This window comes from Herpailurus yagouaroundi, unplaced genomic scaffold (assembly GCF_014898765.1).
Source record: "Herpailurus yagouaroundi ecotype Mexico unplaced genomic scaffold, PumYag 28, whole genome shotgun sequence".
NCBI classification, from domain to species: Eukaryota; Metazoa; Chordata; class Mammalia; order Carnivora; family Felidae; genus Herpailurus; species Herpailurus yagouaroundi.
The window spans coordinates 16,110,728-16,134,116 of NW_024412376.1; positions in this window are offsets into that span (position 1 = coordinate 16,110,728).

Consider the following 23,389-nt stretch of genomic DNA (forward strand, 5'->3'; position numbering starts at 1 on the left):
GGCCTTGAACTCACCAACCATGAGATCATGATCTGAGCCAAAGTCAGACGCTTAATGGACTGAGCCACCCAGGTGCCCCGCCGCTCTCTTCCATCATCATTGTCTTTTTAGTGTCAGGCACTTTGTAGAATCTATACGTTGGAAAATCTATCAGGAGAGAAAGAAGAGACATGTAGGGAAAGAGAAAAAAGCGAAGTTTGATAGATTGTATTTACTTGCAAGTAAGTACCAAAGGATCCTGAAATAAATAAATAAATATATACATAAAATATATTGTGATGTTAATATGTATATTAAGGTCAAGAACGGATGAGAAAGAGAATCCTTACTGTTCAGCGTAAGTTAACTCCCCAGAGAAGAGATGATGGAAAGAAACGTTAGGGCATTTAGAGAAGAAACCATAGGAGAGCTGGAGCAGAATTGAGACTAGATTGTGATTATGGAAATGAAAAGAAAGGGAGAAGCCCCGAAAATATCTGCTCGAAGAGTGAGTTGAAGGGGTGATGAGGCAGAAAGAAAGAATAGTAAGAAAGCAGAAGGAGCTGCCATGGACAGCCGAAAATGTCAGGCCTTTAGAGCAATGGCTTTAGTCTTGGCACTGGTACAATCACTGGTATGTTGTTGCCTAGAAAGAGGTTTGAAGGCAAGCCGTCCGCCCTGGAATGTGCATGTGAGACATTCTGGGGCTAACAAGAAAAAAAAAAAAAAAATTAACTGGGAATCATTCAAGCTGTCCCTGACCACCAGATAGACTAGCATTTGTTTCACGGTCTCCTCCCAATAACAAAACGTTATATTTTCCCATGTGCATAATGGTAAGAATTCCCTAGCTTTCCAAAGATGGACGAGTTCCAAGTGCCCTGTTAGCAATCTCCCACTGATAATAATATAAGCATTCAGAAATGTTGAGGAAACTCCCTTATTTGCTGCCAAAAGTTTTGTTTTTTTTTTTTTTTTTTTTTTTTTCCCCCAAAGCCATATACAGCTTCTGGAATAATTTCATGATTTCAACATGATGCACATTATTGAGTTTGCAACCAAAAACATGAACTTTAAATATTGGGATCTCAACCAAATTTGTCTTCTTAGGAACATTTTTTTAATTCAAACCATTAACATACGGGCGCCTGGGTGGCTCAGTCTGTTAAGCGTCTGACTTGGCTCAGGTCATGATCTCCTGGTTTGTGAGTTCAAGGCCCGCGTCGGGCTCTGTGCTGACAGCTCAGAGCCTGGAACCTGCTTCGGATTCTGTGTCTGCCCCTCTCTCTGCCCCTCCCTTGCTCATGCTCTGTTTCTCGGTCTCTCGATAATAAATAAACATTTAAAAAATTAAAAAAAAAAAACCACATTAACATATTGGAAGAAGTTAGAGTAGCCACATGTCTGCAAAACAGTTGATTCAACAATTCCTCAGGCGTTCTCACGAAGGAAATGTAGACATACAACCTGAAATAGAGCAAAGGAAAAGATTTAAAAGTGCTAGAATCCCAGACACATTCAGATGTAATAATATCACGGACTGCTCTCTCATATTTATTCCCATCTCTCTGAAGATTGGCTTTGGGCTATTTGTTTTGAAATCCTATAACGATTAGTACCTAGAAGTTACACTGGGAAAGTACATATCACATTCAACCCTAAAATACATGGAATCATAGGTATTTAAATAAATTAGGGCCTTTGAAATTATGTATTCTAGTTGTGTGAATTTGTTGTCAGTGATCTTTGATCACAGACTTTTTGAAAATCTGATATTATCTCTGAATTTCTGCTTAGAACTGTACGTGCTTAGCTTATTGTATAAAAGTTTAGACTGGCCAATTCCCGGGAATCTATTCATGGGTGATGTGACTGTTGGGGTGGGAAGGGCAGGGAACCACAGACCACAGGTCAACTGTCTCTGATTTGGCCCAAGCACCTTCTCCACAAAGGAAGAAATGGAACCCAGAGTGGCTGAGGGACAAAGGTCACATAACAGAGGATCAGGGCCACCAGAGGAAATTGAACTTTCTTGCTAACTCGTGGTCCTGTATGCTGTCTACTAGCCATTGGGAACTTAAATAACCACAAACAGGGGTCCCTGGCTGGCTCAGTTGATGGAGCGTGTGAGTCTTGATCTTGGGGTCATGAGATGGAGCACCACATTGGGTGCAGAGTTTACTTTCAAAAAAAAATAAGTAAGGGGCACCTGAGTGGCTCAGTTGGTTGAGCCTCCGACTCTTGACTTCGGCTCAGGTTGTGATATCATGGTTGGAGCCCTGCATTGGGCTCCGTGCTGATGGGGCAGAGCTTTCATGGGATTCTTTCTCTGTCTCTGTCTCTGTCTCTCTCTGTGCCCCTCCCCCACTCTCTCTTTCTAAAATAAATAAACTTAAAATCAATCAAAAAATAAAAATAAAAGATAAAATAAATAAATAACCACAAACAATCAAGATTTTGGATATCTGTCCACCACCCGCCCTCAACCCCCCTGCAGACTGCATGGTCATAGTCAATAGATAGTATGGTCAGAAGCTGGAGAAGTCTGGGAGCACCTGTGTGGCTCAGTCAAATGAGCATCAGACTTCAGCTCACGTCACGATCTCGCAGTTCGTAAATTCAAGTCCTACATTGGGCTCACTGCCTTCGGTGCAGAACCCACTTTGGATCTTCTACCCCCTCTTTCTCTGCCCCTCCCCTGCTTGCACTGTCTCAAATAAATAAATTAATTAATAATAATAATAATAATAATAAAAAGAAGTTGGAGAAATCTAGCTTTATCACTGATTGATTACTGATTCAGAGCATCATATGACTGGACACAAAGACTTTGCATCAATCTCTCTATCTTCAATGTAAAAACAAGTATTTCTGGCCAATTCCAACCACTTACGACTGTAATAAGTGAGATAGTATCTACAGCATATAACATCAAAAGCTATAAGGGGAAAAATAATCTCAAAAAGACAGACACAATAATAATAATAACTTGTGTTTTCCAGAGAATGACGATCTAGAAAGAACTGTGAAATAACAATTTTGGTACAAAAATGTTCGGTCGGATTCTAACGTTCACCGGAAAAAATGAGTGGGACATTACACTGGCTATTGTTTAAAGTCTCAATCTGCGCCCCCTACATCCTCATAGGAAAGCCGTCTTAGCTGCTGGCGGACGTCTACCATTCTCCTCCTCCTGCTTCGGCTCCAGCCTCTTATGGAGGAGTCTCTGAAGGCTGCCAAATGCTTTACCACTGCTTTTGGTGGTGGCTCTGCTTTATATTCACACCGTCTTCCCACAGAAGTGGCCACCAAGGTCCCATGCTGGTGTAGCTGCCCGTAAGAGTATTATTTTCATGATTTTTACCGATCTACAATAAGGTGGCCCAGGGTCATGTTACCCCGCTCTAGATTTGCCTCGTTAAAAAAACAGACCACGCTCTGCTGTATTCGTCTCAGAGCAACGCTACTCTGCATTCCTAATGTCCCACAGAGATTTTTCTGTTTCTGGGGGCTGGTACATACTTGCTACCAAAGAAATGCTGATGGAAACGCACAATGAAGATTTGCAAATTTGCAGTATTCTTATTATTTCAGTGTGTTAGCATAATCCCTTGACTGTGTTGCCAATAAACACACTGACTCTTGGTCATACTGGTGAAATAAACCCAACAGTATCACAGATTTCAAAACAGGTTTATCCAAAATGATAATTACATGTATCAGCTTGCAAAAATAGTTTTTCATCTCTTAAATTTCAGTTTCCTTTTAGAATATATATATATTTAATATTTTTTTAACATTTATTTTTGAGACAGAGAGAGACAGAGCACGAGTGGGGGAGGGGCAGAGAGAGAGGGAGACCCAGACTCCATAGCAGGCTCCAGGCTCTGAGCTGTCAGCACAGAGCCCGATGCAGGGCTCGAACCCACAAGCCATGAGATCATGACCTGAGCTGAAGTGGGACACTTAATCAACTGAGCCACCCAAGCGCCCCAAATTTCAGCTTCTGATAAAGGTAATTGAGAAAGTTTGTTGAATACATAGAATTACTGAAATTGTAAGGTTATTTGTACTTGCTGTTTACTGTTTATGCTAGTAAATACAGTAATATTTGATCTTTTGGATCAAAAGCTGTTAAACTGGAAAATAACCGTAGACATTTCAAATGAATATCAGTGTTTGAGCTGAAGAACGATAAGGGGAAAGTCATTTGCAAAAGGATTTAAATATAATACGCACACTTAAGGTTTACTGTCAAGTTTCATAATTGAGGTAAATACATTTAATCCAGAGAAAGAAAGAATGTGAACTTATTAGAGTCCTTTTCTTTCTTTCTTTCTTTCTTTCTTTCTTTCTTTCTTTAGGTAAACTCTACACCCAAGGTGGGGCTCAAACTCACAACTCCAAGATCAAGAATCGCATGTTCTACTGACTGAGCCAACCAGGTGCCCCTGTTAAAAATGTTAGTCATTCAGGGGACAACTAACAAGCAGTATTGTGTGTTACAAACTGCTGTCTACAGAGAACGCGGCGCGGGACAAGCAAAATACAAACCACACTTTCAGGCAATTTGCAGTCACATAGGAAATGCTGACAAAGAGGCAATTAATTGCCTGATGCTAAAGGCTAGGACTGGTGCCTGATAGGAGAAAATACCAACATAGACAGAAAGATGATAGACGTCAGGCCAAGTAAGAGGATGTTTAAAATAGAGAGATTAGTGTGTTTACAAAGACCTGGAATTGAGACTGGATGGTTGGAGAAGTAAAATCAGTTCAGTCTGGCTGAAATGCAGAGTGTGAGAAAGGATAGTGACTAGAAACGAAGCTGCAAAGGATTATCAGGGGACAGATTAAGAAGGGTTTCAAGGTCCTCGGTGAAGAAGTTTCATTTTATCCAGGCAAACGGGGAAATATTGAAGGGTTAGTACTAGAGTAAATGGTATTATCAGGTTTGCATTTTTAAAATTCTGACCGCAGCCTGGAAAATGTCCCCATGAAAACTACAGAGAGCCAAGCTAAGGGCAAGGAGATCGGTAAGGAAGCTGTCACGGTGATTCAGAAGGGAAACCGTGGTGGCATATTTAAAGGCCTCTACACAGAGGTAGAGAGAAGTGAGAAGTGTACAGATCCCAGGATACTTAGGAAGTGTAGTGGTGATAGATTAGATGTCAATGGTTTGGGGGCGGGGGGGGAAAGCATAGACACCACATAGCTGTCTGGCCTCAGCCCCTAGGAAAGTGGAGAAAATGCAAACAGGCAAGATTTCTACTGTGGGACTTCCAGATGGAGATGGGCAGTTAGAAGTTGCCAAAAACAAAGCAGAAACAAAAACAAAAACAAAAAACAACAACAAAAGTTGCAACTGTTAATATGAATTGGAATTTAAGCAAATTTCCAAATGGTACAAGTCAGAGGAGATATTTAGGTCGAAAGGGGGCTGAAACCTCTCTACTGGTGTGTCATAGGTTGAAGCTACTAGCTTCTCTCTCTCACTTTTCTCTACGATGAACAGAGACAAGTAAATAGATGTCGATTCTGCACCTGTACTGTAGCAAATAGTATTGTGGAAAAGTTGAACCCACTGAGATCTGCTGGTAGGGTAGAGTCTTAGTAGGAATACTAATAAGGTAAAGAGAATGGGGAAAGTCCATTTAGAGATTTTCACCAAGAGTTTGTCAGCCAGGAAAGGAAAGAGAATTGCAAGAGAAATGGATTGAGACATCTGCCAAAGTCCCCCAGTGAAATACAAGACAGAAATAAAGAATCCCTGCTTCTACTTTCAAAACTTTCTCTTTGGGGTTCGAGTCTTTTCCTTAACCCCATTGCCGTTCTTTTAGACCTCGGACACTTAAGAGTCACAGGATCACGGAACTGAAGAGACTGTAACCATCAAAGGCCTCCTTCAGAACACAACACCCTACTAGAGGAATCCTCTGTATCACATACCTATCTGGTAGCGATATTTTCCTTTTCCTCGGCAATTCCTGAGGTATTGCGTTAGGTATGTCATCATCACTTTACTAGTTTACTTGTACTTGCTGTTTACTGGAAATGTGCATTCTGTGGGCTGTATGTCCAAGGTGAAATAAGTGATAAATGTCCATCAGGGACCAAGCATGTCCAGTGAAAGAGACACCAGCTCTCTGGAGAAAGACGCGTTCCACGATGGCTTAATTACATAGTGTAGACGGCAATAGATAACAACGAGGTAGAGGTTTCCAAAGCTGAACACCTGGGTGAACTTTTAAAAGATAGAAACCCAGTCTCACTCCAAACAAATTAAACCAGAATTTCAGTGACTTGAAAGTCAGGTATTAGTTTTTCTTTTTTCTTTTCTTTTCTTTTCTTTTCTTTTCTTCTCTTTTTTTAATGCTCAGCTTATTCTAACGTGCAGCCCAAGTCATATACTTACGTTCAATAGGATTTTGATGGCTGACCCAGTGTGCTCCCATTACAGAGTTCTAGGTATGTGGACGCCACGTTCCCTAGTAGAGGGCTGAGCTGTGAACTTGAGCTGTGAATCCACTTGCTTAAAGGCCTCTGATTTCTTCTTGCACATGTAGCAGCAGCCAAAGCAAAATGTGTCAGATATGTGTGTGGGCAGTAAGGGCAAATGGCAAAGACTTTTGGCAAGATAATTTTAAATTTTTGTTAGTAACACTTGGTGAACAGAGAGCAGAAATGACCAAAATTGTTATTTTACAGATCTAAATTTGTTATTGAAAACAGAAAGAAACAGAAGAAACAAAAGCATGTGTAGAGGGGTGCTGTCACCCACCTGACCTCCTGAACTCAGGACTGACCTCCAGAACTCAGGAAACCCCCAAAGCTTCTGTCTACCTGTCAATCTTACCTTTTAGAAACTAACTAGCAAACTGCTGGAACAGAACAAGAAACATTTGAGGAGGACACATGCACAGATGAATCAAAAAGTACCTGAGCCTCTAGGAATGCAGAACTGGTGCAGCCACTCTGGAAAACAGTATGGAGGTTTCTCAAAAAACTAAAAATAGAACTGCCCTACGACCCAGCAAGTGCACTACTAGGTATTTATCCAATGGATGCAGGTATGCTGTTTCGAAGGGGCACATGCACCCCCATGTTTATAGCAGCACTATCAACAATAGCCAAAGTATGGAAAGAACCCAAATGTCCATTGATGGATGAATGGATAAAGAAGATGTGATATATATATTCAATGGAGTATTACTCGGCAATCAAAAAGAATGAAATCTTGCCATTTGCAACTACGTAGATGGAACTAGAGGGTATTATGCTAAGCAAAATTAGTCCGTCCGAGAAAGACAAAGATCATATGACTTCACTCATATGAGGACTTTAAGGTACAAAACAGATAAACATAAGGGAAGGGAAACAAAAATAATATAAAAACAGGGAGGGGGGCAAAGCATAAGAGACTCATAAATATGGAGAACAAACGGAGGGTTACTGGAACGGGTGTGGGAAGGGGGATGGGCTACACGGGTAAAGAGTATTAAGGAATCTACTCCTGAAATCATTGTTGCACTATATGCTGACTAACTTGGATGTAAATTTTAAAAAAGAAAGAAAGAAAACTTAAAAAAGAAAAAGTGCCTGAGCCTCATTATGATGTTAAAACCCCCCTCTGAATATTCATCCTGAGCCCTAACTAATAGAAAAAACCTGCTTTCTCTGGTTTGGAGAGACACACATTTGGAAATTATTCCCAGTGCTCTCCTTGTTTGTACAGATAAAGATGACCTTATAAGGCAACTCCCTTTGATTCAGTCTCTGTAACTCACCAAGAAGCAGACCCACTTTGGTCTGGTAACAGTGCTTGTGGTGTTTAAGAGAGAGTGACAGAGAGAGAGAGAGAGAGAGAAAATAAGACAGAAATGGAAGAGAATAAATACTCATGAACCAGATTTCCTTGGCTATAGATCATTAAGTGACTCTAAAGTCATTGTGACAGAACATGGAAGTTTGTCACTTTCATGTCCTTTCCTTTAATAATCCTCCCTGAATGATCAACTGCTTTCTTTGAATGGCTATTCTAATTTCTGAGAATTTAAACACTATTTTCTCCTAATAAATATTAAACAAATACAAGCATCCCAGAAAATATCTCCACAAACAATACCGAAGCTTTCTTGATATATAATTCCCAAGTTAACTGTAATATCTACTGTTGATCAAATATCTATTATATAATAGGTTTGATTTGTTGGGTTGCTATGCAACCCAGTGATGTAAGTATTATTCATTAGCTCCATATTCATACCCTCTGAAACCAAGGGCCCAGTTCCTTCCCTAAGATCATAAAGTTGTTGGCATCCGAAACTTGAATTCTTTTTTTTCTTTTAACATTTAGTTTTTGAGAGACAGAGAGAGACAGAGCACGAGCAAGGGAGGGTCAGAGAGAGAGAGGGAGACACAGAATTCAAAGCAGGCTCCAGGCACAGAGCCTGATGCAGGGCTCAAACTCACAAACTGTGAGATCGTGACCTGAGCCAAAGTCGGACACTTAATCAACTGAGCCACCTAGGCTTCCCGAAAACGTGAATTCTTAACCATTTAGCTGAACTGCCTCCCCTATGAGAGTTTCTCAAAGGTAGCAATACAAAAATGATAGTTTTGGGGGTTTTTTGTATTTTCATAATAATAAGGATAAGAGGATATTGGAAAACTATTCCAGAGTGTCGATTAATGGCATTTGGAATAAAGATAAGTATGTATGTATATTAATCAAAACTAGTAAAGAGTAGTGTTTCTCTAAAATGGGTAATGTATTGCCCCTTCCACTTAGATATGCACAAACATAAAAACAGATATAAAACCTATATTCTTACGCCTCTCATATAACCATCAAACCAAAAGTATCTTATAAACAAAACCAAAAAATTGCATTAACAACATTAATATTAATTGGAAGTTGTATTAACAACATTAAAATTAATTAAAATTGTATTAACAATAATTTAATAATTTAAATTAATTAATTGATTTAAAATGGCAAATGACATTTGCCTGAAGTAAAATCACCCAGACAATATGAACATTATTCTGATATTTCAAACTTTGTTCACTCAGGGAACCATCACATTACTTGGCTTTCACATGGCATGATGACTGCACTATTTGAATATCACATCTCTTCGTTTTCCTACTAGTTTTTGACAATTAAAATGACTTTTTATGCAGTAGGATCCCTGCTAAAGAAGCTTACCAGATATCCCTACACAAAATATCTCTCATGAAGCTGCCTCTTTTCATGTACTATATGGTGCAACTTTACACTTCTCTTCTTCCACTGCAGATGATCTTCCCTGAGATTTACGTCCATATGACTAGGCTTATCATGACTTCTAAGATAAAGGCAACTATAGAGTCTCTGTGTTTCCTTTTGAGTTTCCAACATGAATTCTCCCTTTCTCTTTCAGGAGAACCCCCGTGGGTACAATACTGGAGAAACGCAGTGCCCAATCTCCCACTATGAACTCTACAGGGAGGAAACACTTCTCTTCAAACATGGGTAGTCAGGACACAGGCACAAGATCTCAATTCAACCCCTTACACTGTCTTACTGCTTTTAACATGGACCAACTGAGACGACTAAGAGATGATTAGGATTAATGGTGCAAAAGTCAGACCCAGTTTTGCTGTAAATGAGCGAGTGGTAGCAATAGTGTGCAGCAACTTTGGGCTGTCGGTCCAGGTAGATTGACCCTGCAGCTTTGCTTCCTGCTTCTGGGTTCTATTTAATTCTCCAAACCTCTTCTATTAGTCCAAAAAACAATCACAATTTTGCTACGACCGCAAGATTTGTTTTCCCTTTTTATGAGCAAAATTCCTGACTAATACAGAAAATAATAGGAAATGGTTTGCAAGAAACAAAAAATACGGGGAATCTAGGATTTATTATCTAGTTTGGAGGAGACTATAGATAGACAGTCTCAATATTCATGAAGGGAATCTGGTAGCCCATGGGCAACAGTGGTGAAATGGTAAAATAAATACTCCTCTAGCTTTCTTGGTAATTTTAAATCATCCTTGAAAACCTTGACATAGATGAAAATCCATTATAATATTTATTAATTCCATCAATTTTGATGCAACAAATTACGACTTATTTCATTCCAAACCAAGATGCCCAATTGAATAATGAAAAAGATATCAATTGAACAATGAAAACTAGTTTGTATAATTAATAACAACTGAAAATAAATAATTTATTAAAATTTAGTGCAGTGAGGGTTTATGTCCTCACCAAAGAAGGAGAGGAGACTGAAATGCAGGTGGCAGTTACTGTAGGACAAGTGCAAGGCAGTCATTCCTTGGAATGTACTCTCTTTTTTTTCTTTTTTTTTTTTTTTTTTGGTACCATTTTATTCACCAATTTTCAACCTCAAACTACATTTAAAAAATAATGTTAGAAAGTCATTGATAATAATACCATAATAGTAGGGGACTTCGACACCCCACTTATAGCAATGGACAGATCATCTAAGCAGAAAACCAACAAGAGAACAATGGCTTTGCATGACACATTGGACCAGATGGACTCAACAGATATATTCAGAACATTTGATCCTAAGCAGAAAAATATACATTCTTCTTGAGTGCACATGAGACATTCTTCAGAATAGATCACATACAGGGTCACAAATAAGCCCTCAACGAGTACAAAAATGTCGATAGCATACCATGCATATTTTCAGACCACAATGCTATGAAACTTGAAATCTGTGGGGAAATAGGTTCTTCTTACATAAATGGGTTAGAATAAAGGTTGGGAGGAAAGCCACCACCATGGGGCAAAAGTGCCTGAGGTAAGCTAACAAGATATTGTAATGGGATCATGACAAACTTGTTATATCACCTGCAGGAAACTACTTTCCGTCTGGTGCCAATATACTACTGTGCTTTAATCCCAAACTCCACTTGCCACCAGACCCTTTTCTTCTTACACATACAAGTTAATGACTACTGTCTGATTGTTTTCTCCACATTCATGTGTGTAAGATCTTGTTTTCTTCACCTTCACCACATGGGTAATATCTTGTGAGCTCAGTAAATACAGAGACAAAAGCCCTGTTTGGGGTCTTGCTTCCTCCCAGACAGTAGCCTCTCTTCTATTCAATTCTGCATCCACACTCTTGCAAGACAAGAGAGAACTCCAGACTCATATTCTGCAACAGAAATCAACCACAAGAAAAAATTTGGGAAGACCATGAATATTTTGAGATTAAAGAATATTCACTAAAGAATGAATGGGTCGACGAAGAAATTAAAGAGGAAATTAAAAAGTACATGGAAGCCAATAAAAATGGTAACAGGACAGTCCAAAACCTCGGAGATGCAGCAAAGGTGGCCATGAGAGGGCAGTATATAGCAATCCAGCCCTTAATAAAGAAGGAAGAAAGGTCTCAAATACACAACCTAACATTACACCCAAAGGAGCTGGAAAAAGAAGAGCAAAACAAAGCCCAAAACCAGCAGACAAGGGGAAATAATAAAGGTTAGAGGATAAATCAACGATATTGGGGGAAAAAAAAAAACAAAAAACAGTAGAACATATCAATGAAACCAAGGAGCTCGTTCTTTGAAATAAATTTTAAAAAATGATAAATCCTTAGCCAGATTTATTAAAAAGTAAAAGAAAAGGACCCAAATAAATAAATCACAAATGAAAGAAGAGAGATCACAACCAACACCACAGATATACAAACAATAATAAAAGAATATTATGAACAATTACATATACCAACAAACTGAGCAATCTGGAAGAAATGGACAAATTCCTAAAAAACATATAAACTACTAAAGTTGAAACAGGAAGAAATAAAAAATTTGAACAGACCCTTAACCAGTAAAGAAATTGAATCAGTAATCAAAAATCAAAAAGCCAGGGCCGGATGGCTTCCCAGAGGAATTCTACCAAACATTTAAAGAAGAGTTCATACCTATTTTTTGAAGCTGTTTCAAAAAACGAGAAATAAAAGGAAAACTTCCCAATCCATTCTATGAGGCTATCATTACCTTGATTCCAAAACCAGACAAAGACCTCACTAAAAAGGAGAATTACAGACCAATTTCCTTAATGAATGTAGATGCAAAAATTCTCAGCAAGATACTAGCAAACCAAATCCAACAACACATTAAGAGAATTATTCACCACAATCAAATGGGATTTATTCCTGGGCTGCAGGGGTGGTTAAATATCTGCAGTTCAATCAATGTGATACATCGTATTAATAAAAGCAAGACTAAGAACCATGTGATTCTCTCAATAGATGCAGAAAAAGCATTTGCAAAATACAGCATCCTTTCTTGATAAAAACCCTCAAGAAAGTAGGGATAGAAGGAATATACCTCAAGATCATATAGGCCATGTTTGAAATACCCACAGCTAATATCATCCTCAGTGGGGGAAAACAGAGCTTTCCCCCTAAGGTCAGGAACACAACAGAGATGTCCACTCTCACCACTGTTGTTCAACAAAGTACTGGAAGTCCTAGCCTCAGAAGTCAGACAACAAAAAGAAATAAAAGGCATACAAATCGGCAAAGTAGAAGTCAGACTTTCACTCTTCACAGACAACATGACACTTTACATGGAAAACCCAAAAGACTCCACCAAAAAGCTGCTAGAACTGATACTTGCATTCAGCAAAGTTGCAAGATATAATTCAATGTACAGAAATTGGTTGCATTTCTATACACCGATAATGAAGCAACAGAAAGAGATATCAAGAAATAGATCCCATTTATAATTGCACCAAAACCATAAGATACCGGGGAATAAACCTAATCCAAAACCATAAGATACCGGGGAATAAACCTAATCCAAGAGGTAAATGTCTATATGCTGAAAACTATAGAAAACTTAAGAAAGAAATTGAAGAAGACATCAAAAAATGGAAAACCATTTCATGCTCATGGATTGGAATAAAAATATTGTTAAAACGTTGATACTACCCCAAGTAACCTACACATTCCATGCAATCCCTACAAATATAACACCAGCACTCTTCACAGAGCTAGAACAATCATAAAATTGGGATGGAACCACAAAAGACCCCGAATAGCCAATCTAATGTTGAAATAGATAACCAAACTGGAGGCATCACAATTCCGGACTTCAAGCTATATTACAAAGTTGTAACCATCAATACATCTATTTTTGTACTGGCACAAAAATAGATACATAGATAAATGGAACAGAATAGAGAACCCAGAAATAGACTTATAAATGCATGACCAACTATTCTTCAACAAAGCAGGAAAGAATGTCCAATGGAAAAAAAGTCTCTTCATCAAACGGTGTTGAGAAAACTGGACAGTGACATACAGAAGAATGAACCTGGACCACTTTCTTACATCATACAGAAAAATACACTCAAAATGGATGAAAGACCTAAATGTGAGACAGGAAACCATCAAAATCCTACAAGAGAAAGCAGGCAGTAACCTCTTGGACATCGGCCATGGCATCTTCTTACTAGACATGTCTCTGGAGGCAAGGGAAACAAAAGCAAAAATGAACTATTGAGACCTCATTAAGATAAAAATCTTCTGCACAGCAAAGGAAACAATCAGGAAAACTAAAAGGCAACTGATGGAATGGGAAAAGATATTTGCAAAAGACACATCAGATTAAGAGTTAGTATCCAAAATCTATAAAGAACTGATCAAACTCAACACCCCAAAAAACAAATAATCCAGTGAAGAAATGAGCAAAAGACATGAATAGACATTTCTCCAAAGAAGACATCCAGATGGCCCACCGACACATGAAAAAAATGCTCCACATCACTCATCATCAGGGAAATACAAATCAAAACCACAGTGAGATACCACCCCACACCTGTCAGAATGGCTAAACTTAACAACTCGGGAAACAGCAGATGCTGGTGAGGATGCAGAGAAACTGGGACATTTTGTACCGCTGGTAGGAATGCTAACTGGTGCGGTCACTCTGGAAAACAGGATGGAGGTTTGTCAAAAAATTATAAATAGAGCTACCCCTATGGTATAGCACTTGCACTACTAGGTGTTTAACTAAAAGACATAAAAATCCTGATTTGAATGGGCACATGCACTCCAATGTTTATAGCAGCACTATCAACAAAAGCCAAATTATGAAAAGAGTCTAATGTCCATCGACTGATGAATGGATGAAAAAGATGTGGTACACACACACACACACACACACACACACACACACACCATGGAATACTACTCTGCAATCAAAAAGAGTGAAATCTTGTCATTTGCAACAATGTGAATGAAGCCAGAAGGTATTACGCTAAGCAAAATAAGTCAGTCAGAGAAATATAAACATGTGACTTCACTCATATGTGGAATTTAAGAAATAAAACAGATGAACATAGGGAAAGGGAAGGAAAAATAAGATAAAAACAGAGAAGGAGGTAAACCATAAGAGACACTTAAATACAGAGAACAAAGAGGGTTACTGGAGAGGTGCTGGGCAAGGGGATGGGCTAAATGCATGACGGGCATTAAGGAGGGCACTTGTTGGGTTGAGAACTGGGTGTTATATGTAAGCGATGAGTCATTAAATTCTATTCCTGAAACCATTATTACACTATACGTTAACTAACTTGGATTTAAATGAAGTTTTTAAAAATATAAAGCAAAACTAATAAAAAATGGTATAACATAGAAACCATTTTTAGAACAAAAAAAAAACTGTACATGAGATTACTTTAAGATACAAAATTGGCGCATGCACAAAACAGACTAGTCAACCCCCTTCACTTGACGTGTGTACACAAAGAACAATTTTGAATTCACCCATTGTTCTACATAACATTCTCAGACTATAAACTGTTGTGTCAAGTCTATTGATGAGTACGTCTTTGACTGAAAACATAATGTAGAAATATCATTTATTTTTTTTTTAATTTTTTTAACGTTTATTTAATTTTGAGAAGAGAGAGACAGCATGAGCGGGGGAGGAGAGAGAAAGAGGGAGACACAGAATCTGAAACAGTCTTCAGGCTCTGAGCTGTCAGCGCAGAGCCCGATGCGGGGCTCAAACTCATGGACTGTGAGATCCTGACCTGAGCCGAAGTTGGACGCTTAACCAACTGAGCCACCCACGAGCCCCTAGACATATCACTTCTAATAGCATTTATCTTTAGTACATTTGAGGGGGAAATAGTTACTATTATACTAAAAAAGAATTCATTCACAAAAAGGTAAACTTTTCAAGAGATATTATGACCAGAAGTTATGAATAAACAAACATTACACGGAGGAAAATTGTGTTGCCCATGGTCTCCTAGGATGAAATACCTTCTAGGATAAGGCCCTGGGGAGTCATATTGCCTATCCCATAGAATGCATGAAAACATGAAATATACAAAGACGAGATGCGAGAATGGTTAATCCATTGTTACTAGAAACTTTATGAAAGAGGATTGGGATTCTGAAAGAGAGAGATATGAATCTGGGTATGCACCCTATCTCTCTCAAATCCAACCCAACCACCATTTACTTTTTCTAGTCAGAGCAGATTCAGGAGTCACAGTTTACAAAATGGCCTCTGCTATTTAAAGTTTTTTGTTGTTGTTGTTGTTTTTTTTAATGTTTGTTTAGTTTTGAAGGAGAGACAGAGCATGAGTCAGGGAGGGGCAGAGAAAGAGGGAGACACAGAATCCAAAGCAGGCTCCAGTCTCTGAGCTGTCAGCACAGAGGCCAAAGCTGGGCTCGAACTCACAAACCATGAGATCATGACCTGAGCCACCCAGGCACCCCTGCTCTTTGAAGATATTGATGGATAAAATGAGCATAAGACTTAATTCCTCCTGTACCAGAGGAAATTTTGAGACTTGAAGTTGAGAGTTCTGTAGCATTGAGTCCTTGGGGCTCTGGAGAGAGGCGGGCTCATAGAACTTCATGGATGTATATGGAGATGCATGAAAGAATATGCAACAAAATGTTAATGTTACCTCAGGGTAAAGAGCTTTCCTTTTATTTTAACTTCCTAACTTATACGTATCTGTAGTGGTAATTTTTTTTTTTTTTACAATAAACCACATTACTTTCATAATGAAAAAAAATCACGACCTTATTTCATTATGAAATAGAGTTGAAACAGAAAAATTAACTCATTAAAAAGTTAAAAACTCAAATTACTGGTGCGCCTCAAAGACATTTAGAGACACAGGGACTTTGTAAAACCATTTAAAATGATTCCTTAACTCAGGCAGCTGCACGACTGAATGGGGCCAGAGATTTATTCTGTGATCAAACTGTAATATCAGTTGACTTCTCAGCCTTACCAAGTCTCCTAATGATAGTCCTAGCTAACGCTTAGAAAATGCTAGGCTCCAGGCACTGTTCTAAGTATTGTATTATATTTGTATTTGTATTATATTTGTATTATAGAATTGTACTATATTAAATATGCAGAAGAATCCTTTTGAGTATTTTTGTCTTTTCTATTCCACAGATTAGGAAACCAAGGCCCAGAGAGGTTAACCCTTAAGTAAATCACGATAGGTCAAATTGCTGATAGTAGTGTTGCCAGTGTTAGAACAATCTGTCTGATTCCACAACCCATATTCTTAACTGTACATGAGAAATAAACAGCACGTTGGTCAAAATTAAATGAGTGCTGGAGAACTGAAATGGTAATATCTGGGAGGATTTCAAGTTCTGGGAGTGCCCTGAAACTCCAAACACCCAATAAAGCTCTCTAGACCTTTGTGTTATAGAGATGTTCTTCCCTTGCTTGAGAACATTGCTGCATTTTGAGCTGAAGGAGTCATCCTGCAAGAAAAAGCCAGTTCTCATGATGATCCCACTTTGTCCCTCACTAAATTGTGCAACTGAAGCCAGGCAAAACAAACTTCTCTTGACTTTCAGCATACCGTGATACAATTTTAGTTCCCTCTCATCCCCTCAACCTCTAAATATTGTGTCTCACGGGACTCTTGAGTCCTTTTCCCTTTTCTGTTGTGAAAGGTGAAATAAGAAGGAGTTAGGCGTACCTGGGTGGCTCAGTAGGTTGAACATCCTACTTTGGCTCGGGTCCTGATCTCCCGGTTCATGATTTCGAGCCCCACATCAGGCTCACTGCTGTCATGGCAGAGCCCTCTTCGGATCCTTTTTTCTATCTCCCTCTGCCCCTCCCCCTCTGGCATTTTCTCAAAAATAAATAAATATTAAAAAAAAAAAAAAAAACGGAGTCAGTTATGTCAAGGGGTTTTAAAACGGAGCTGGGAGGCCATTAAAGAGGTGGAGTTTAGACATATGCTCACCCACTGGAACCATGAAGTTTTTAACTGTGCCAAACAGCAAATATTCCGAGGACTCTGCGTGAACATCTGCAATTTGCTACAATAACTGACTTTTGCTTAGTGATAGCCTTAGCAACCAATTATGCGTAGCCAAGATTAGTTTTCTGCCACCACCACCACTCAAAATTCTTTGTGAACAATGTATACAAGCATGCCCTTTTGTCTTTAAAAAGCCCTGACTTTTGTTCCCCAGGGGGACATGATGTGGGTTGCTTACACAAATCTGTGCCCCCCAAATTGCAATTATGAGACCTTCAGTAAATGCTTCTGTTTTATTTCAGGTCTGCCTCTTTTCTCGCTCAACACTATCTACTGCGTTCATTGCCAAAGTGATACTATCCAGTTCCCTGCCTTTATTATTTTTTTTTTATTTATATATGAAATTTATTGTCAAATTGGTTTCCATACAACACCCAGTGCTCATCCCAAAAGGTGCCCTCCTCAATACCCATCACCCACCCTCTCCTCCCTCCCACCCCCCATCAACCCTCAGTTTGCTCTCAGTTCTCAACAGTCTCTTCTGCTTTGGCTCTCTCCCACTCTAACCTCTTTTTTTTTTTTTTCTTCCCCTCCCCCATGGGTTCCTGTTAAGTTTCTCAGGATCCACATAAGAGTGAAACCATATGGTATCTGTCTTTCTCTGTATGGCTTATTTCACTTAGCATCACACTCTCCAGTTCCATCCACGTTGCTACAAAAGGCCATATTTCATTTTTTCTCATTGCCACGTAGTATTCCATTGTGTATATAAACCACAATTTCTTTATCCATTCATCAGTTGATGGACATTTAGGCTCTTTCCATAATTTGGCTATTGTTGGGAGTGCTACTATAAACATTGGGGTACAAGTGCCCCTATGCATCAGTACTCCTGTGTCCCTTGGATAAATTCCTAGCAGTGCTATTGCTGGGTCATAGGGTAGGTCTTTTTTTAATTTTCTGAGGTCCCTGTCTTTAAATATCCTCTACATGCTGAATCACAAAGCCTAAGGGCCAAACGCAAACCTAATTTCCTACTGTTTCCTTTAAAATGTCGCAAACCGGGGCGCCTGGGTGGCGCAGTCGGTTAAGCGTCCGACTTCAGCCAGGTCACGATCTCGCGGTCCGGGAGTTCGAGCCCCGCGTCGGGCTCTGGGCTGATGGCTCAGAGCCTGGAGCCTGTTTCCGATTCTGTGACTTCCTCTCTCTCTGCCCCTCCCCTGTTCATGCTCTGTCTCTCTCTGTCCCAAAAATAAATAAACGTTGAAAAAAAAAATTTTAAAAAAATTAAAAAAAATAAAATGTCGCAAACCTAACATGTCCAAATCCGAGTTCCTGAAAATCCCTACCAAACTAGATCCTCATACCGTCTCTCCTATTTCAGTAAACGAATTCAGCAATTTTTCGATTCCTCGGCCAAAACTCCCAAACTCATCTTTACTCCTCTCTTTCTACTACAGCCCACGTGTGAATCCTGTTCACTCTGTCCTCAGTGTATTTCTAGAATCTGACACCCCTAACCACGCACACTGCTGCCACCCTGGTCCAGGCCACCATAATCTCTTCTGAATGATTGCAATAACCTCCCAATGGTCTCCATAGCCCTTCACTTGATCAATTTTATCTCCCTGCATCCCGGTCCCCAAAACACTCATTGGTGTCATAAGAGCAACTTTAACGATCCTGTACAGGTAAATCAGGTGTCACTCCTCTGTTCAAATTCTACCCTACGGCTTCCCGTCTCATGCAGAATATAAGCCAAAGCCCTTGCTAGTGCCCACAGGCCCTACATGACCTAGTCCCCATTATCTTTCTGATTCCGTGTCTTAATACTTTCCTCTCACTCTTTCTGCTTAAAGCCTATGGGCCTATTTAATGTTCCCCTAATTTATCCGGGGTACTCCCACCCCAGGGTTTTTGCACTTGCCATTCCCTCTCAGATATATGCATAGCTAACTATCTCATGACTTCCTTTTCTTCACTCAAAATCTACATTCTGTCAACGTGAGCTTTCCTGGTAGCCATCCTATTTAAAATGTCATGCATATATTCCTTACACGATCCTTCCATCCATCATTTCTCTCTTAGAGCCGTCAATTACACCATGATATCTATTTTTCTTGTTTATCACTTTCTTTTATCTCTCCCATGCTACAGTGAGAGTTCCATGAGGACAGGGATTTGTGTTCTGCTCTGCTCCTTATCATATTTCCAGTTCTGAGAATAGCATCTGGCATGGGGTTGACATTTCACAGATACGTATTGACTGTATAAAGAGATACTCCAGCGTGCCAGTTACAGAATAAATCCGGAAGGAAATGTTTACACACCAAAAGTATCACAGGACTTTTGTGAAGTTTTCATAAATATTGGAATCTGGTGAAACAGTTGATTCTGAGAATGCTGATCAAGGAAGGAGGGATTTAAATGTGGATTTAGGGGCACCCGAATGTGGCTCAGTCTGTTAAGAATCCAACTTCAGTTCAGGTCATGATCTAGAGGCTCATGAGTTCCAGCCCCGTGTTGGGCTCTGTGCTGACCGCTCAGAGCCTGGAGCCTGCTTCGGATTCTGTGTCTCCCTCTCTCTCTGCCGCTCTCCAACTCAGGCTCTGCTTCCCCCCCCCCCGCCCCCCCCTCAAAAATACACATTAAAAGAATAAGGATTAAAAAATAAATGTGGATTTAAATGCATCACTATCAGTGCCCCTTCACAGAGATTCTGGATTCAATGTGGTGCTTGTAGCACACAGAAGTGGTTCTCATGGTTGGTTTGACTAGAAAAATTAAACCCATATATGTCAAGTTGTGACACTATAAATTCATTGATATAAATTAAAGAAACATAGTGAAAGATGTGGTAAAATGAAATTCCGGGGAAGGTTTATGATGTGTATTACCCATCTACCAACCCACAACTATGATTTCTAAGAAGGCTTAAAAAACACTCCCTTCACCAAAGGGCTCTGGGCAAACACTGGTGAGTGGAGAACCTCTATCTCTGAAGAAAAGGACTTTCTGTGTCTAATTTACAAACGCCAGAGATGTTGACGGGAGGGCTTACAGTTGAAGTTAGAGCCATTATTTCAATAGGGAGGGAATAATCTCAGAATGGCAGAGGCCAGTTAGTGGCAATCTGACTGGCAGAAATAACATAATTACCATGTGCATAATTACCATGTGAGGAATCAGGGTTAGGAAAGTAATCAGAAGGGATGACTGTAGAAGTGTTTGGTTAAATGATTATGAAGTTTGGGGCGCCTGGGTGGCGCAGTCGGTTAAGCGTCCGACTTCAGCCAGGTCACGATCTCGCGGTCCGTGAGTTCGAGCCCCGCGTCGGGCTCTGGGCTGATGGCTCAGAGCCTGGAGCCTGTTTCCGATTCTGTGTCTCCCTCTCTCTCTGCCCCTCCCCCGTTCATGCCCTGTCTCTCTCTGTCCCAAAAATAATTAAACGTTGAAAAAAAAAAAATTTAAAAAAAAAAAAATGATTATGAAGTTTGTAAAAATAAAATGAGTGAAGTACTCACGGACATACTACTTGGTTTGCAGGCCTGATAATTAGAGCTCCATCTGGAACCATGACAGCATATTTGAAGTACAGAAGAAAATAATCATTTAATAACAACTTATTAAGTATCCAATATTGTATGTAGGCCCTTTACAGGGTTGACCTCATTTTATCCTCTCACCTACCCCTTAAGGATATAACTTGTTTTCTTACAATTTTGTAGATAGGGAAACTAAGATTTTGAGAGGTTAAGTGATTTGTCTGAGTTTGCAAAGCTAATGAGTAGAAAAGCTGGGATATATATATATATATATATATATATATATTTATTTTTTTTTTTCTATCTGACTCTCCTAAAGAATAGCAGTATGGTTCTCCTTAGAGGTGATGGCTTGCTCCTGTAATCTAATTGAGCGAAAAGACCCAGAATCCCTGATCTGAGGCAGGAAGTAATCATTGATATTATGTACTTTTTCCACCTAATTTTATAGATGTGGAAACTGCAAAACTTGACCAAGGTTACCAAAAATTAACGGAAGGCTGGAACATAATTGCATTATTTCCATGAAACTAAGCTAAGATCAGTAAGAGGTAAAAGTGGATCCACTGAGAGTTAACAAAAGTGGCTTATCATACCTCTCATTAAGGGACGTTATAACGCTTTACAAACACCACACCACGTAAGTCGTTTATGTATTTGGCTAATTCTGATGAACAAGATGGGTTTAATCGTTGCCACAGTATAGAAATATGTTTCTTTCTTTTTTTAATGTTTATTTTTGAGAGAAAGAAAGAGCATGAGCAGGGGAGGGGCAGAGAGGGAGACACAGAATCCAAAGCAGTCTCCAGGCTCTGAGCTGTCAGCACAGAGGTTGACATGGGGCTCAGACCCCCAAACTGCAGGATCGTGATCTAAGTTGAAGTTGGATGCTTAACCCACTGAGCCACCCAGGGGCCCCTGGAATATGCTTCTTTACAAATATCCTCGGTCTATTGCAGAATATCTTCTGACTAATTTACACGTATTTTCATTAAAATCTCTCTGTGTCCGGGGCGCCTGGGTGGCGCAGTCGGTTGAGCGTCCGACTTCAGCCAGGTCACGATCTCGCACTCCGTGAGTTCGAGCCCCGCGTCAGGCTCTGGGCTGATGGCTCAGAGCCTGGAGCCTGTTTCCGATTCTGTGTCTCCCTCTCTCTCTGCCCCTCCCCCGTTCATGCTCTGTCTCTCTCTGTCCCAAAAATAAATAAACGTTGAAAAAAAAAATATTTAAAAAATAAATAAATAAATAAATAATAAAATCTCTCTGTGTTCTATGCATCCTTCATATCCAGCAAAGGAAAAGAGAACCAATTTCTTGGGTACCATAGACAGAAAATAATAGAAAATACAGAACAGAACACATCGCCCATCCTTTTATTTGTTCTCTCATGACTGTCCTGAAGCATGCTCTCTGTGGGAGATGATTTACTGATTACTAGTAAATGAGTCTTGGATCAGAGCACCACCTTGCCAGTTCCTGTCCTTTCCTGTTCTGAGATGGATAATCATCAGTGGGGTCATTGTATCAAGAATGAATATAACATCAAGCACAACAGGCCCAGAGTGTGACCTACACTTATACATGTCCTTGTGTCCCCTTCTTAATATAACTTCAGTCCATCAAATATGTCTGTGGCTGACTCAGCCTGCTTCACAGCTTCTATCTAATTCTCTTTTTTTTTTTTTCTGAGATCTTTTAGAGAAGCAGAATTTGAGTACTTACCACACAATTGGACTATCTTAATTAGGGAGACAAATTTAATATGCCGAAATATTCCCATGGATGAGTACAAATATCTTTGTTGAATGATAAGACCAAAATATGCTTATAAACTGGAACTTAAGTAATCTGAATTTTGTTTATCTGTTCAAATGGCAGAGAACCTTAATATATTAATTAATATATTAAATATATTGTGATGAATATATTGACTGAGCACATCCTGACATTTGAAAGTCTGATAATATTTAAAAAAATTTTTTTTGATGTTTATTTTTGAGAGACAGAGACAGAGAGTGAGAGACAGAGACAGAGAGTGAGTGGGAGAGGGTCAGAGAGAGAGAGAGACACACACAGAATCCAAAGCAGGCTCCAGGTTCTGAGCTGTCAGCACAGAGCCCGACGCAGGGCTCGAACCCACAAACCGTGAGATCGTGACTTGAGCCAAAGTTGGGTGCTTAACCAACTGAGCCACTCAGGTGCCCCTGAAAGACAATATTGATTCAAGCACTTTATGCCACTTCTATGGGAAATCGACCACCTTTCCCACGATTTCTGAGATTTCCTAATGTTCATATCTTCATGGTTACTGTGGCTCTGCCTACCTGCCCTCCTGGACTGCTAATGCCATTGGCATCAGATCCCCTATATCTATTCTCATGTCCCCTGCCTTCTACCAAACTAAGACACAAGAGATAACATCTTTCATTTGAATAGCCCTACAATCTGCATGCCCACAGCATTTGCACATGTCATATGTTAATTTATGATTTGGAATGAGAGGAAAGTTTATTTACATGGCTTCAAAAATTTTTTACTTTTGATATTGACATTCTCAATCTTTATATTTCTTT